The sequence below is a fragment of the Schistocerca piceifrons genome, chromosome 2 (genome assembly GCF_021461385.2).
Source record: "Schistocerca piceifrons isolate TAMUIC-IGC-003096 chromosome 2, iqSchPice1.1, whole genome shotgun sequence".
Classification (NCBI taxonomy): domain Eukaryota; kingdom Metazoa; phylum Arthropoda; class Insecta; order Orthoptera; family Acrididae; genus Schistocerca; species Schistocerca piceifrons.
The window spans coordinates 838317441-838332355 of record NC_060139.1 but is presented as its reverse complement, the minus strand read 5'-3'; positions in this window follow the sequence as shown (position 1 = coordinate 838332355).

Sequence of the window (14915 nt, the reverse complement as noted above, 5' to 3'; positions counted from 1 at the left end):
TTACAGTGTCGTCAGCAAACCTTAAAGTTTTTGTTTTTTCTTCCTGAACTTTATTTCGTTCTTCAATTTTTTTTTGTTTCCTTCACTGATTGTTCAATGTACAGATTGAGTAACACGGGGATAGGCTGCAACCCTGTCTCACTCCCTTCTCAATCAATGCTTGTCCTTCGTGTCCCACGACTCTTTATAAGTACCGACTGGCTTCTACACACGTTGTAAATAGCCTTTTGCTCCCTGTATTTTACCCCTGCTACTTTCAGAATTTCAAAGATTTGTGAAAAGCTTTCTCTCAAGTCTACAGATACTATAAAAGTAGGTTTGTCTTTTCTCTCTCTAAAATAAGTCGTAGGGTGAGTATTGCGCGAATGTTCCTACATTTCTCAGGAATCCAAACTGATCTTCCACAAGGTTCCTTTTTTCCAATTTTTCCATTCTTCTGTAAAGTATTTGCGTTAGTTTTTTGCAGCCATGACTTATTAAACTGAGAGTTCGGTTAATTTTCACACCTGTTAGCAACAACTTTCTTTGGAATTGGAATTACTACATTCTTCTTGAAGACTGAGGGTATTTCACCTCTCACACACACTTTGCACACCAAAAGAAAGAGTTCTGTTATGGCTAGCTCTGTCAAGGTTATCAGTAGTTCTGACGGAATATATTCTATCGCCGTGGCCTTGTTTCGATTTAGATCTTTCAGAGCTCTGTCAAATTCTTCTCGCAGTATCATACATCCCATCTCATCTTCAGCTACATCCACTTTCTATAATATTGCCTTCAAGTTTCTCTCCCTTTTATAAATCTTCTATGTACTCCTTCCACTTTTCAGCTTTCCCTTCTTTGCTTAAGACTATAGAAGAGCACCGCAGTGTGCCATTAACCGTGTCATTAACATCGTTGTAAAGTGGTAATCGCTGACAGTGTTCGAAATTCTGAGGAAAATAGAGGTAAGCTATAAGGAGACGAGTAATGTACAACATGTACAAGAGCCAACAGAGAATAATAAGCATGGAAGACCGACAACGAAGTGCTCGGATGTTTCTGAGAAAACACCCTTACAACAGTGAAGAAGCTTGTAATATGTAATAACCAAAACTTGCAACACAAAACACTGAGTAGTGCAACAAACCTCGGATGAATGCAAAACTACGGTAACGTTTTTGTCCCCGTTGTGGGAACAACTCAGCATTGCGTCGTGTGTTGTGCCGCTCTCCCACCGCACTCAGCCAAGCCCCAAACGAGGTGCAGGTCATCAAACTCTTCAGCAGTAAACGGGTGCTGATGACCTTGCTGTTTGGCGCCCCAGCAGTAAACCTCTCCATACATATGTGTTTCGCTGTTAACGCACACCCGACACTGCCCTACTCTAGGCAGAGCAGAGCAGTGCTGAACGCAAGTTTGATGGCAACGAGTTAAGGAGGGAATTATTGTTGCCAACAACACGTGCCATGAGCGAATGGGAACAAGGCACGTAACGCATGCCACTGACATTTGCACTGTTCTGCACTATTTTCAGTGCAATACAGATACGAAGCGAAGGGGGAGAGGGGGGGGGGGGGACGAAATGCATTAACTCTGTGAAGTGCCAAAATACTCAGAAAGTATTTCCGAACAACATCTGTGAGCTTGTCGGTGAATTTGATATAACCCGATTTTGTTGGTCTATGTAAATACTGGATAAACATAAAGTTATGTTATAGTCAAATCTTCTTTCCTTCTGTGCGAGTATGAAATTAATATATGAATTGCTTTGCAAAACTACGCTTTGAAACATACCGCTCTTGATATTCAAACAACTGCTTATTTTTTTCCCAAAAAGCCTCTTTAATCTTCCTGTAGGCGATATCTATCTTTCCCCTAGTGAAATATGCTTCTAAATCCTAAAATTTGTCCTGTAGCCGTCCCTGTTTAGCCATTTCGCATTTCCTGTCAGTCTCACTTGTTTAAACGTTTGTATTCCCTTTCGTGAACATCAGTTGGTGTATTTTTAAATTTTGTGCTTTCATCAGTTAAATTCTGTATCTATTGTGTTATATCTATTGTGTTATCCAAGGATTTCTAGTGGCCCTGGTGTTTTTACAAATTTGATCCTCTACTGCCTTCACTATTTCATCTCTTAAAGCTACCCATTCGTCTTCTGCTGTATTCCTTTCCCCTCTTCTAGTCAACTGTTGCCTAATGCTCCCTCTGAAACTCTCAACAACCTCTGGTTCTTTCAACTTATCCAGGTCTCATCTCCTTAATTTCCTACCTTCTAGCAGTTTCTTCAGTTTTAATCTAGAGTTCATAACCAATAAATTGCGATCAGAGTCACGTCTGCTCCTGGAAATGGCATACGATTTAAATCTAGTTTCTAAATCTCTGTCAGACCATTGTATAGTCAATCTGAAACCTTCCGGTGTCTCCAGGTTACAAACCGAATAATTCATAATTAAAGTACTTCTCTGTAACGAGCTGTTGGAAACAGTGTATCAGCTGCACCAAAATAATTATACGGCATCCCTCAACGACTTCTTAACTATTGTCGCTGTATATAAATGATTTAAAGGATAACGTCGATATCTCCTGTTTGCAGATGATGCGTTTGTCTGGAAAAAAGAAAGCAACGCCAGAAGACCGTGCGAACTGCTCGAATATCACCAGAGGATTTATTAATAGACCAGGAACCGGTAGATAGCGCTGTACGTAACTAAATGTAACATATGCGCATAGACAGGGGAAGAAATCCTTCACTGTTCACTTGCACTATTGGTGATGAACCGGTGTAAACAATACCCTATAGTACCCAGGAGTAACTAACTATCAGGAGGGACCTATAGTGGAATAATGATCTCAAAAATCAAATGTTAGGAAACGCAGATGCCAGGCTGAGATTTATAGAAAGAAAGTTAAGAATATGCAACTGATCTCCGAAACAAATAGCGTGCAACACAGTTTTTCCACCCATTGCCATTGCTATCAGTGTGGGAGCCTTATCAGGTTGGATCATTACGTATAAGAGATAGACAAAATCCTACAAAGAGCAGCTCGTTTTGTCGCGAAATCGTTTAACCTGTGCGAGATCATTACGGAGGTGCTTAACAAAACCCAGTGGCAAAAGTTACAGGAGAGGCCTTGAGCATTAGGGAAAGGTTTACTATCGAAATTCTTAGAGGAAGAGTTGGCCAATATGTTATCTTTTTTTCTATTTGTCGGTTTTCTAAACGGGCCCGTACTGCCATCTCAGCACTGCAAATCTTATACCACAGCTTGTTTTTCACAATTCAGAGTTTAGATTGTACCCTTATACGAAGTTACACACATTTAACAAAAGACAGATTCTGACAAAAAACATTTTCACATCTACGATATACTGAAACGAGTAAACAAGATGGAAGTGTTAACACAACACTTCCTCGCACAAACGGATCGCGAAATGACCACGAGAAAAATCCGAAAAATTAGAGCTATTACGGAGGTTTTAGCAACAATCGTTGTTTCCACGAGCCATTCTCAACTTGAGCAGGAAAGGATGGAACACATTGTGGCACAATAAGTAACTTCGGCCACACACCATGATCTGGTTGACTGAGTACTGATATACTATTCTTTGTCTGGATTACTCCTACGTAACCACTTACGCAAGATGGTTGCGAAGTATGTGTGATAATTTTCTTTCGTGGTTTTTCTGGTTTTAACAGTATGTCTTGTATTTCTCAGGCCGAAATGGGATTGCGACTCGAGAAAACTGCGGTTCAGATCTCTGTTCGGCCAGTCGGATATAGTTTTTCCGCTTAAAGCAAATATCGTGGATGTTTTCTCTTAAAAGGATCCCGCTGATTTCCTTCCACAAACCGAGCTTGTGGTCCACCATCGGTAGTGAACTAATCGCGGACGGGACGCTAAGGCCTGATATTCCTGCTTTCCTTCTTCGAAGTAGAAACGCAAATTCTTGGGTGTACCTCACACGGTACAAAATCAGGCAATAACGCTCTACGAAGAGGAGCCAAGGACCGCACCATGAATGGAAAAGCATCTGTTGTGACCTGCAGACGGGGCTCCTTATCTCAGGCCCCTCCCCCCCCCCCCTTTTCATCTTGGTGGATTCGACTCCATGTGCTGATTTTTTATATACCACTGGTTGAGTTGGTATGCACTTATAACAAACTTATCCATTGAGCACCATTGGGATGCTTGATTTCGGTGAATCCCCTGGCCTCTCGCAACTGGGAAGCTTGATTTCGATGAATATCCGTGCCAAGTGCGCCTATCATTTTATGGACATTTCACCTTATTACCACGGTTCTGGTTTGTTTCCCGCCGGTAACGGCCAGCGCGAAAGTTTACGGTGGTTGATGGAAAGACACACCGAAATCAGTCCCCTGATGGTGGGATTCGAGGGCGGCCACCGAAATCAAGCATTCTGATGGTTTGCGGACTCGCCACAATCAACCCCGTAGGAAACAGAGAAAAAGTTACCATACAAATGGCTTATTTTCCAGAAATATCAATGTCTAGGCGTATTGTGTGTAGGGTACAATCACATTTGCAACCCTCAAGCAACGTTTGAAGATCAGCATCAACCATTAGATCACAATTATTTACGTTTACATCCTAAATGAAATGTAGGATCAAATGCGTCGGTTCTTAACTGCAAAAACAGCCACAGAGCCACACCTGATATTTGTCTATAATAGCGCCATCTAACACGAAAGGGAAACAATGGTTTGAATGAACCGTACGCATTTTTCTAGTGTAGAACCCGAATATGCAATAAAAATGGGAGATTTCCATTCGAAAATTCTAAGCTGACGCCACGAACGCAGAAGTGGTGGATAGGAGGTGACCAGTTGTAGCACGGACAGATGCCCCCGTTATTAATATTAACTTTTCACCTATAACATTTTTTTCGTACGGTGGGTGTTTTCGAGATATTTATTTGTCTCATCTTAAAACAAACACCCTGTCACATATGTCAAATGGTGCAAATGGCTCTGAGCACTATGGGACTTAACATCTGAGGTCATCAGTCCCCTAGAACTTAGAACTAATTAAACCAAACTAACCTAAGGACATCACACACATCCTTGCCCGAGGCAGGATTCGAACCTGCGACCGTAGCAGTCGCGCACATATGTCAATAACTGTATCTACCGCTCATCTGAGGACAGGGCTGACGTCTGTTGCCTGTAGGACTTAGAAGGGAACCGCAATGTGCTATGGTTCCGTTATAATACCAGTTAACGTGACATTAACATCAGTGTAAGATAAGGAATGAGGAGGTTCTGCGCAGAATCGGATAGGAACATATATGTGGAAAACACTGACAAGGAGAAGGAACAAGATGATAGGATATCTGTTAAGACATTAGCAACTAACTTCCATGGTACTAGAGGGAGCTGTAGAGGGCAAAAACTGTAGAGAAAGACAAGATTGGAATACATACAGCAGATAACTGAGGACGTAGGTTGCAAGTGCTACTCTGAGATGAAGAGATTGGCACAGGAGAGGAATTCGTGGTGGGCCGCGTCAAACCAGTCAGAAGACTAACGACTCAAAAAAATCACTGCAAAGTGTTAATCACTGAAGATGTTCGGAATCCTGAGGAAAATAGAGGTAATCTATAGCGAAACGAGTAATATGCAACACTAGCGTACAATAGCCAAGAGAGAATGGAAGATCAAGAACGAAGTGCTCTGATTAAAAAGGGTGTAAGACAGGGATTTAGTCTTTTGCCCCTACTGCTAAATCTATACATCGAAAAGGCAATGATGTACAAAAAGAAAGGTTCAAGAGTAGAATTGATATTCAAGGTGAAAGGAATGATACGATTCGCTGATAACATCGTTCTCCTCCGTAAAAGTGAAGAAGAATTATATGATCTGCTGAATGAATAGTCTAACGAGTACAGAATATGGACTGAGAGTAAATCGAAGAAAGACGAAAGTAATGAGAAATAGCAGAAATGAGAACAGTGAGAAACATGAGGATTGATGGTTACGAAGCAGATGAAGTTAAGAAATTCTCCTAACTAGGTAGCAAAATAGCCAATGACGGACGGAGCAAGGAGGACATCAAAAGCAGATTAACATTGGAAAAGGGCATTCCTGCCCAAGAGGAGTCTGCTAGCAGCAAACATATGCCTTAATTTGAGGAAGAAATTTCTGAGAACTGGAGCACAGCATTGTATGGGAGTGAATCATCGACTGTGGGAAGAGAATCGAAGCATTTCAGATGAGGTGCTTATAACGGCCCCCTGCCTTAATATGATGAAAATTCAGTTTTATGTTTCTAAATAAAATGTCACATGCTTTAGGAGAATATAACTACTTATTAAAACATTTCAAAGATGTTCTCAAGGTGGTCGTCACTACGCTGATTAATACTGTTTTAAAGACAAAGTTTATGGCTCTTCACTTTTTTTGTCTAGGGTATTATATATTTGTAAGAGGTACGGATTTTTAAAAAAGGTAAGGCTGGAGACATCTAGTAGTTTTATAAAAGTCATCATACGTTTTTATTCCTCTTTAAAAAACACACGTAAAGTTCACATGACGTCTCTGACAAAACAGTTACATCTTGTGCATCAACCTCTTTGGTTCTGCGATTCACACATGTTTACATACAATGGAATTAGCCGGCACTAAAAACACTGACCGACGTGACTTTCACAACTACGCTGAGCCAACTGCCTGCCGGTCTTTGACAGTGCTCGTGTTTATAACCTTCCAAAGAGATCAACAAATTATCTCTTTTTTTTAAGTCAATTAAATTATTATTAAATGAATTATTTACGTGAAATAGTTATGAATGATTCTGGTTCTCAGGTGTTTAGATTAAAAATATAAATGGTGCATTTTACAAATAATTACAAGTGTCAAGCAAGTGAAATAGCTGGATTACGCAGTGTTGAATATGACCTTTCTCATTTGCATAATATTGGGGTTAAAAAGTGCACATCTGTAAATTAGGTGAGTATACAGTACAAAAATATTATTAAACTTATTTGTTTTTCATACTAAGTGTAATGAATAATCAGGTTTTCCTGGCAAAATTTTATAACGAGGAGTTTCGTAGTCACATATTTTGATACTTTGAATAAGCCTATGTGAGCAAAACATAACAGTTCCTAATGAAATATTCGTGTTAAAACAGTTTAAATAAATGTACCTTGCTTTTGCAATCTATTTTGGATCGCAATATTATTTATTAATGACAATGAAAAACATTGCATCATAATTGCACCCATACGAAATTTAACCAATTTGAGTTTAATTTACAGAAAAATCGTAATTTATCATCAGTATCGTATACTTCCATACTTCTTTTCCCTTCTATCGGGATCATTACATGCTACAGACGAACGTTGAAAATTAGGTACATTTGTAAGGTTTCCCGCAGAATCAGCGAGGAAAAGAGTATGTGGAAAACACTGTGACAAGAAGAGGGGACTGAATGACAGGCCAGGTGTAAAGACATCACAAAATGACTTCCAAGGTAACAGAGGGAGCTGTAGAGCGTAAAACCTGCAGCCGAAGACAGAATTTGGAATGCATCGTGTCGATAACTGAGTAACTGTGGAGGTAGGTTCCAATGGTACTCTGAGATGAAGAGCTTGACACAGTTCGCAACAATAGGTGGAGAGGCACGTGCATGAGACACGGCGCTTCGTATGACCATCATAAACTGTAGGAGAATGGACCGATGGCTTGTGCTACAAGCACGAACAGTCCCAGCTGCCACCATGGCTGTCTGTCGGGCAGCCAGCGCCGACAGCTACCGGCTGCGCGACATGGCCTTAACCACCGTAATGAGTCCCATAACGCCACATACATCAGTGTTGCCATGAACGAAGGTCGTGGACTGTGTAAAGTGGCATCGGCTCATCATTATAGTTGCGCGCGTTGGCAGGTCGCTGATGGGTGATGTGCTGTGGCGGGGAGCAGTGTACCACATGACGCTCCAGCCAATAGCGTCGTTCTGTTGCGTCTGCCTGCAGCGTGCGCTTCAGGGCGCCTGTCGAACATTTGACGTTGATTTTCATGTTAGTTTAGTTATGGTGAAGATACTTAGTCACTGTACAGTTCTATACAGGTGACATAAAGCAAACATAAGAAGTATTAATAAGCGCCAGCATATACAGTTTTACAAGCAGAGAGAGAAGCCAATACAGTGCCCCGACGTGTCGCTTATCCAGCGTTTCCCTTCTCCAAGGTGATCAACAGCTACAGCACGTGGCGTGGCTCAAAAAGAGCACGCTAGCGACGCCACAGAATATTCTCCACCCCTTCTGTGCGTAATGCAACACACATGCGCCTTCTTACACTGAAGATAACACTCATTCATATGTCCGTATTTGCTTATCAATAAATTTGTTTTTGGGTAGGTTCCACCTTGAGAAAACTCGGTTTTTTGTCTTCGTTTCTGTTGAGACATTTATCAAAATGGTTCAAATGGCTCTGAGCACTATGGACTTAACTTCTGAGGTCATCAATTCCCTAGAACTTAGAACTACTTAAATCTAACTAACCTAAGGACATCACACACACCCATGCCCGAGGCAGGATTCGAACCTGCGACCGTTGCGGTCGCGCGGTTCCAGGCCATAGCGCCTAGATCCGCTCGGCCACCCAGTCCGGCTGAGACATTTATCGCTGAAGTTACAGCAGCATCAGTATCTTTTTATTTTATTCCTATTAAATAACAGGAAAAATTGCTGCCGGCCGGGGTGGCCGAGCGGTTCTAGGAGCTACAGTCTGGAGCCACGCGACCGCTACGGTCGCAGGTTCGAATCCTGCCTCGGGCATGGATGTGTGTGATGTCCTTAGGTTAGTTAGGTTTAGGTAGTTCTAAGTTGTAGGGGACTGATGACCTCAGAAGTTAAGTCCCGTAGTGCTCAGAGTCATTTGAACCATTTTTGAAAAATTGCTTTTTACTGTCTGTGCATATAGAATCTTAATTTCTGAGTGAAGTATTCACAAATATGAAAACAGAAATGATTTTTATATTGAAGTTTATTCTTGAAATTCACCTTAATATAGATAGAGATGGACTACTTAAAGCGAGGTACGAAAATCTGTGTCAAATGGGGGATCGAACGCTGATTTTTCACTTATCATGAGCAGTCGTCTAACTACTTGGGATATCCGAGCACGACCCTTGGATCAACCCAAACAAATTTCCACATATCACGTTAGGTAGTACATCTACACCAATGACAGTGAAGTTGAATTTTAGGAATAAATTTCAGTATTTGATAATGAATTTTGTCATCAAATATAAACATGCATCGTGTAATGGTGTAAGTACAGACATTTCTGTTGGTGAGTGAGGACAGTGTACTGAACATCACCTCATTTTACGTCACTTGCAGATTAATCTATACAGCTATTACAAGCCATACGTTTTTAGGTTGGTTACTATTTCCTAGTACCTGTGGCAAGAGTATGGCATTAACGTTTATTTTCCCCTGGGCAGCATTTCAGGTGCTGAAGTGTGGACGCAAAACGGTTAGTCCATACCGACAGGTGTAGCCCATTTAGTGGTGGAGTTACAGTCGTGCAGAAAACACTTGGACTTAAGTTTTTTGACATATTTGTGGAAAGACTGTTCGATTCAGAAAAAATGTTGTGTACGACTCTGCACACAATGGTAAGCGGGGATTGGCTACAGAGTGGTACAGCAACTGCCATCGTAGGAAAGCTGGACAGTAGCAGAAATGATTAGCGAACAAGTAAACAGGAGATTTACTTAACTTGTATTTCTCCAAGTCTAGGAAAACATTACAAATAATGCAGCAAGAAGTAGAGTCCAGCTATCAATATTAACAAGGATGATGCTCTATGAACTAAAGCATGAACAGTGGTGTCGGAGCCGTGACTTGCATCGTCTTCTTAGCGTCACGGAACGAAGAGGCTCTGAGTGCGAGTGGGCTGTGGGGCTGCCATCAGCCATCCTGTATCGCGGTGGCGGAGGCCGCTCATAGTCCATAGCCTCTGGAGGCGTGACTCAGTGGGCGTGCACCATTGGGTCCGCGAGATCCTGTACGACCACTGTCGGCGTCTGATGGAAACTTGCACTTCCATTACGAACTTTGACGCCTGTGCGGTTCTATCGATACATGACACAACAGAAAAAACAACCACCGCAGTGATGTGTGTACAGATTGAGGTACCGCATATAAAAATATCTACATTTGTACTCATTACACTCTGTATATAAGGCGAAGACGGGCCTGTGACGAAAGTTACAAGTATTATTTCTGGTTGTTTTCACTCTAAAACCTGTACGGGTATCAGGAAATGTACAAGTGTGGGTAAGTGAGTTAACAATTTATGAGAAGAAACATATAGTTGCATGACTATGGAAGTTTGTTGGCCAAATGACGCATGAGTGGAGCCATGTGAGCACCACTGTTGTCATCTTGTAAGAAGGAAGTATCTGCAGCATACCCATTATAAACACATAAAAGGTTCAGGCAATATCAAGTCACTGAGAATGTTGAAGTAAACATCCTTCTTCATAGTCTTTGATGTCGCTGAGCAAGTCATTTTTGAATGAACATTCCGTCATGTGACGGTATTGTTATTTATTTAATTACCACCCAGGTTTCGGCCTTTTATGACATTTTCATGTGATTGAGTTCATATCATTAACATATATTGCAGAACATCAAGTTCAAAATTGGCACTAAATTAAGGAAAATATTCGCTCATCACGAAACAAATGGTTCAAAATGGTTCAAATGGCTCTAGGCACTATGGGACTTAACATCTGAGGTCATCAGTCCCCTAGACTTAGAAATACTTAAACCTAACTAACCTAAGCACATCACACACATCCATGCCCGAGGCAGGGTTCGAACCTGCGACCGTAGCAGCGACGCGGTTCAGGATTGAAGCGGCTAGAACCGCTCGGCCACATCGGCCGGCTACTCCACACGAAACGCAAGATGTAAAATCATCTCCTGTATAAACATCAGTAAATAATAATGGAAGCACGTCATATGTGGTCCCACTCTTTTCATAAGATGATGATTTCACATCTGACATTTCGCGGGGAACGAATATTTTTCTTAAATTATGGCCAATTTTGAGCTTGATGTCCTGTAAATATGTTAATGACGTAAACTGAGTCACTTGAAAATGGCATAAAAGGCCGAAACGTGGGTCATAATTAAATAAGCAACAATACAGCCAAGTAACGGTGAAGTCATTTAAAAAATAAAAAAAGTCCTTCTTCACGTTCACAGAAAACAAAACAAGTGGGACTAACTCATGTTACGGAACACACGTGTGAAAAATCACAGATCACAGAACCACTTCCGTGCTATCTACACCCTCCACAATGTGTCTATTTAAGGCATCAGTGGTCCGTCAGTTCTCTTAAGGGACTGTGTAATTAGGAAAGAGATAAAATCGTGACTTGTCGGATCACACTACATTCAACTATTGTCCAGTTTCTGTATTGTTTTGCACAGTGAAGCGTGCAGCTTCATGTGCCGCTGTGAGCATTGGCTTTTTGCGAGGTACCCAACCACATCTGTAATACGCGCTGTCCCCTTTGCAAGTTTGCTTGGAAACTGGTCAAGATAGACCTGCGTTTACCGACAGCAGCAGTTGCATTCGGGTTTTAAACACACTGCCAATAATCTATTAAATTTCGGGTATACACGGGCGGAAATGACATTTCTGCCACTGATATTTCGGCAGCGTATCGTCCCACCATCCTGAGGGTGACGACAAGGTGCCAAGCGCGGCTTTATGTGCTCCACCTCGGCGGTACTGCGCATGTGGGTCACAGACGCTTATCGGCGGCAAAGAGAAACGTTTACACACGCGCCGCCTGTGGCGAAGGCATACAGACATTCGATTCGTTTATCGATGAATGTTCGGCGGCGGTGACACCTAGACGACTTCTCTGCAGTTTAAATACCCCAAGCCGCATTCCATGCTTTGTCCACATTAAAACCATTATCTCTATTTATTAAATTATTAGCTAATCTAACTACACTACTGGCCATTAAAATTGCTACACCACGAAAATGACGTGTTACAAACGAGAAATTTAACAGACAGAAAGAAGATGCTGTGATATGCAAATGATTAGCTTTTCAGAGCATTCACACAAGGTTGGCGCCGGTAGCGACACCTACAATGTGCTGACATGAGGAAAGTTTCCAACCGATTTTCCAAGAGTAGTGACTGGCGTATCGTTATGAGCCAGTTGCTCGGCCATCATTGACCAGACGTTTTCAATTGGTGAGAGATCTGTAGAATGTGCTGGCCAGGGCAGCATTCGACATTTTCTATATCCAGAAAGGCCCGTACAGGACCTGCAACATGCGGTCGTGCATTATCCTGTTGAAATGTAGGGTTTCGCAGGGATCGAATGAAGGGTAGAGCCACGGGTCGTAAAACATCTTAAATGTAACGTGCACTGTTCAAAGTGCCGCCAATGCGAACAAGAGGTGACCGAGACATGTACCCAATGACACCCCATACCATCACGACGGGTGATACGCCAGTATGGCGATGACGAATACACGCTTCCAATGTGCATTCACCACGATGTCGCCCAACACGGATGCGATCATCATGATGCTGTAAACAGAACCTGGATTCATCAGAAAAAATGACGTTTTGCCATTCGTGCACCCAGGTTCGTCGTTGAGTACACCATCGCAGGCGCTCCTGTCTCTGATGCAGCGTCAACGGTAACCGCAGCCATGGTCTCCGAGCTGGTAATCCACGCTGCTGCAAACGTCGTCAACTGTTCGTGCAGATGGTTGTTGACTCAGGGATCGAGACGTGGCTGCACGATCCGTTGCAGCCCTGCGGATAAGATGCCTGTCATCTCGACTGACAGTGATACGAGGCCGTTGAGGTCCAGCGCGGCGTTCCGTATTGCCCTCCTGAACCCACCGATCTCATATTCTGCTAACAGTCATTGGATCTCGACCAACGCGAGCAGCAATGTCGCGATGCGCTAAACCGCAATCGCGATAGGCTACAAACCGACCTTTATCAAAGTCGGAAACGTGATGGTACGTATTTCTCCTCCTTACGCGAGGCATCACAACAACGTTTCACCAGGCAACGCCGGTCAACTGCTGTTTGTGCTTTCCTGATGTCAGCACGTAGTAGGTGTCGCCACCGGCGCCAACCATGTGCGCATGCTCTGTAAAGCTAATCATTTGCATATCACAGCATCTTCTTCCTATCAGTTAAATTTCGACTATGTAGCACGATGGCGTGCGCAGGCTCGTACAACGGCGTTATTCGTCACGTTATGAGGTTACACGGGGCTGGGGTCAGAAGGGAGGGGAGGAAGGGGCGTGGGAGGAAGGTCCGGTTCCGGAGGCCGGAAGCGCCGCGCGGCACCGGAAGCGCGGAGGGCGTGGCCGCTCGTTAGCGGGTGCGCCGCTGCGGGATGGCCGCCACCTTACACCGCCGTCCGGCGCCGGGGGTTCAGGTCGGGCACGTGGGCGGCTCTGCCCACGCCTCTCACTCATTTTTTCTCCAAAAAGATCTTAGAGCGTGTTATTTTTCGTCCCATATTTTTTTTCCCTGCTCCTTCAACTGCGTTTATTCTGACCGGTTACTCGATCAAGATACCATCGTACGGAGTTTCTTCGCAGATAAAACATCAGATCAAAAGTATCCGGACACGTTTTGCAATGCGCAATTGCCCACTGGATGTAGCAAGAGGTACACTCCCTAGTACAAAACGAGGTAGGGAGTATTGTGATGTCAGCACATGAACAGTAATAGCAGACTGCCTCGGTCGGGAGATCTCAATGACATCAAGTAAGAAATCTACCAGAGATATTTCAACCCTTCTACAGCTGCCCAAGTCGATTTTTGGTGATGTGATTCTGAAGAGGAAAGGAGAAGGAACAACCGCGGCTAAAAACAGACCATGGGCCGTCGAGTATTGTGAAAGATGAGTAAAAAAATGTCGTGAAATCAGTGGAAGGAATGACTCGTGGCTTCCAATGTGCTACCAGTAGTCCAGTTAGAGCGCTAGCGTGCGTAGGAAGTTAAAAAAATCAGATGGCTCTGAGTACTATGGGACTTAACATCTGAGGTCATCAGTCCCTAGATTAAAACTACTTAAACCTAACCAACCTAAGAACATCACACACATCCATGCCCGAGGCAGGATTCGAACCTGCGACCGTAGCAGCAGCGCGGTTCCGGACTGAAGTGCCTAGAACCGCTCGGCCACAACTGTCGGCTAGGAAGTTAAAAAGTACGGGTTACAATCGAGCAGCTCCTCATAATCCACACTTTTCTGTAGACAAGACGCTTCGAGTTGTGTTAAGAGCGACGCGACTGAACAGTAGATGCCTGGAAACGACAGAGAAATCACGGTGTACCCTGCGGCAGTTCGAAGGAAGGCCAACAGTCAAGTAACCAGAAGCTGCGGTATGCGGGTTTTTTCGTGATTAGGGTGTGGTCCTATTACTTCGCTTAAGAAGACGCTAAATGCAGGATGATATGAGCACATTTGAAAGCATTGCTTAGTGTGTTCAGTAATGGAAAGCCGTTTAATAAAAAGGGGGAAAGAGATAATGTAGACAATTTTAGACCTATTTCTTTGCCATTAGCGTTTGCTAAAGTTTTTAAAAAGGCTGTATATGTAACGGTAATTGATCAGTTTGTACCAAATAATTTGCTTACAAATGTACAGTGGTTTAACAGTTGAAAATGCTATATTCTCTTTTTTCTGGGAGGTGCTGGATGGATGAAACAAAAGGTTTCGAAAGCTAGGAAAATTTTTAATGTAACTAAGGCGTTTGATTGTGTTGATCACAAAATATTGCTCCAGAAGTTGGAGTCGCTCAACAACAGACGGCAAAAGGTTATTATTCACAGCGTTGAGAATGGCTGTGATGTGTGGTCTGAATGCGGCACAGTCAAATTTGGCGAGGGGAG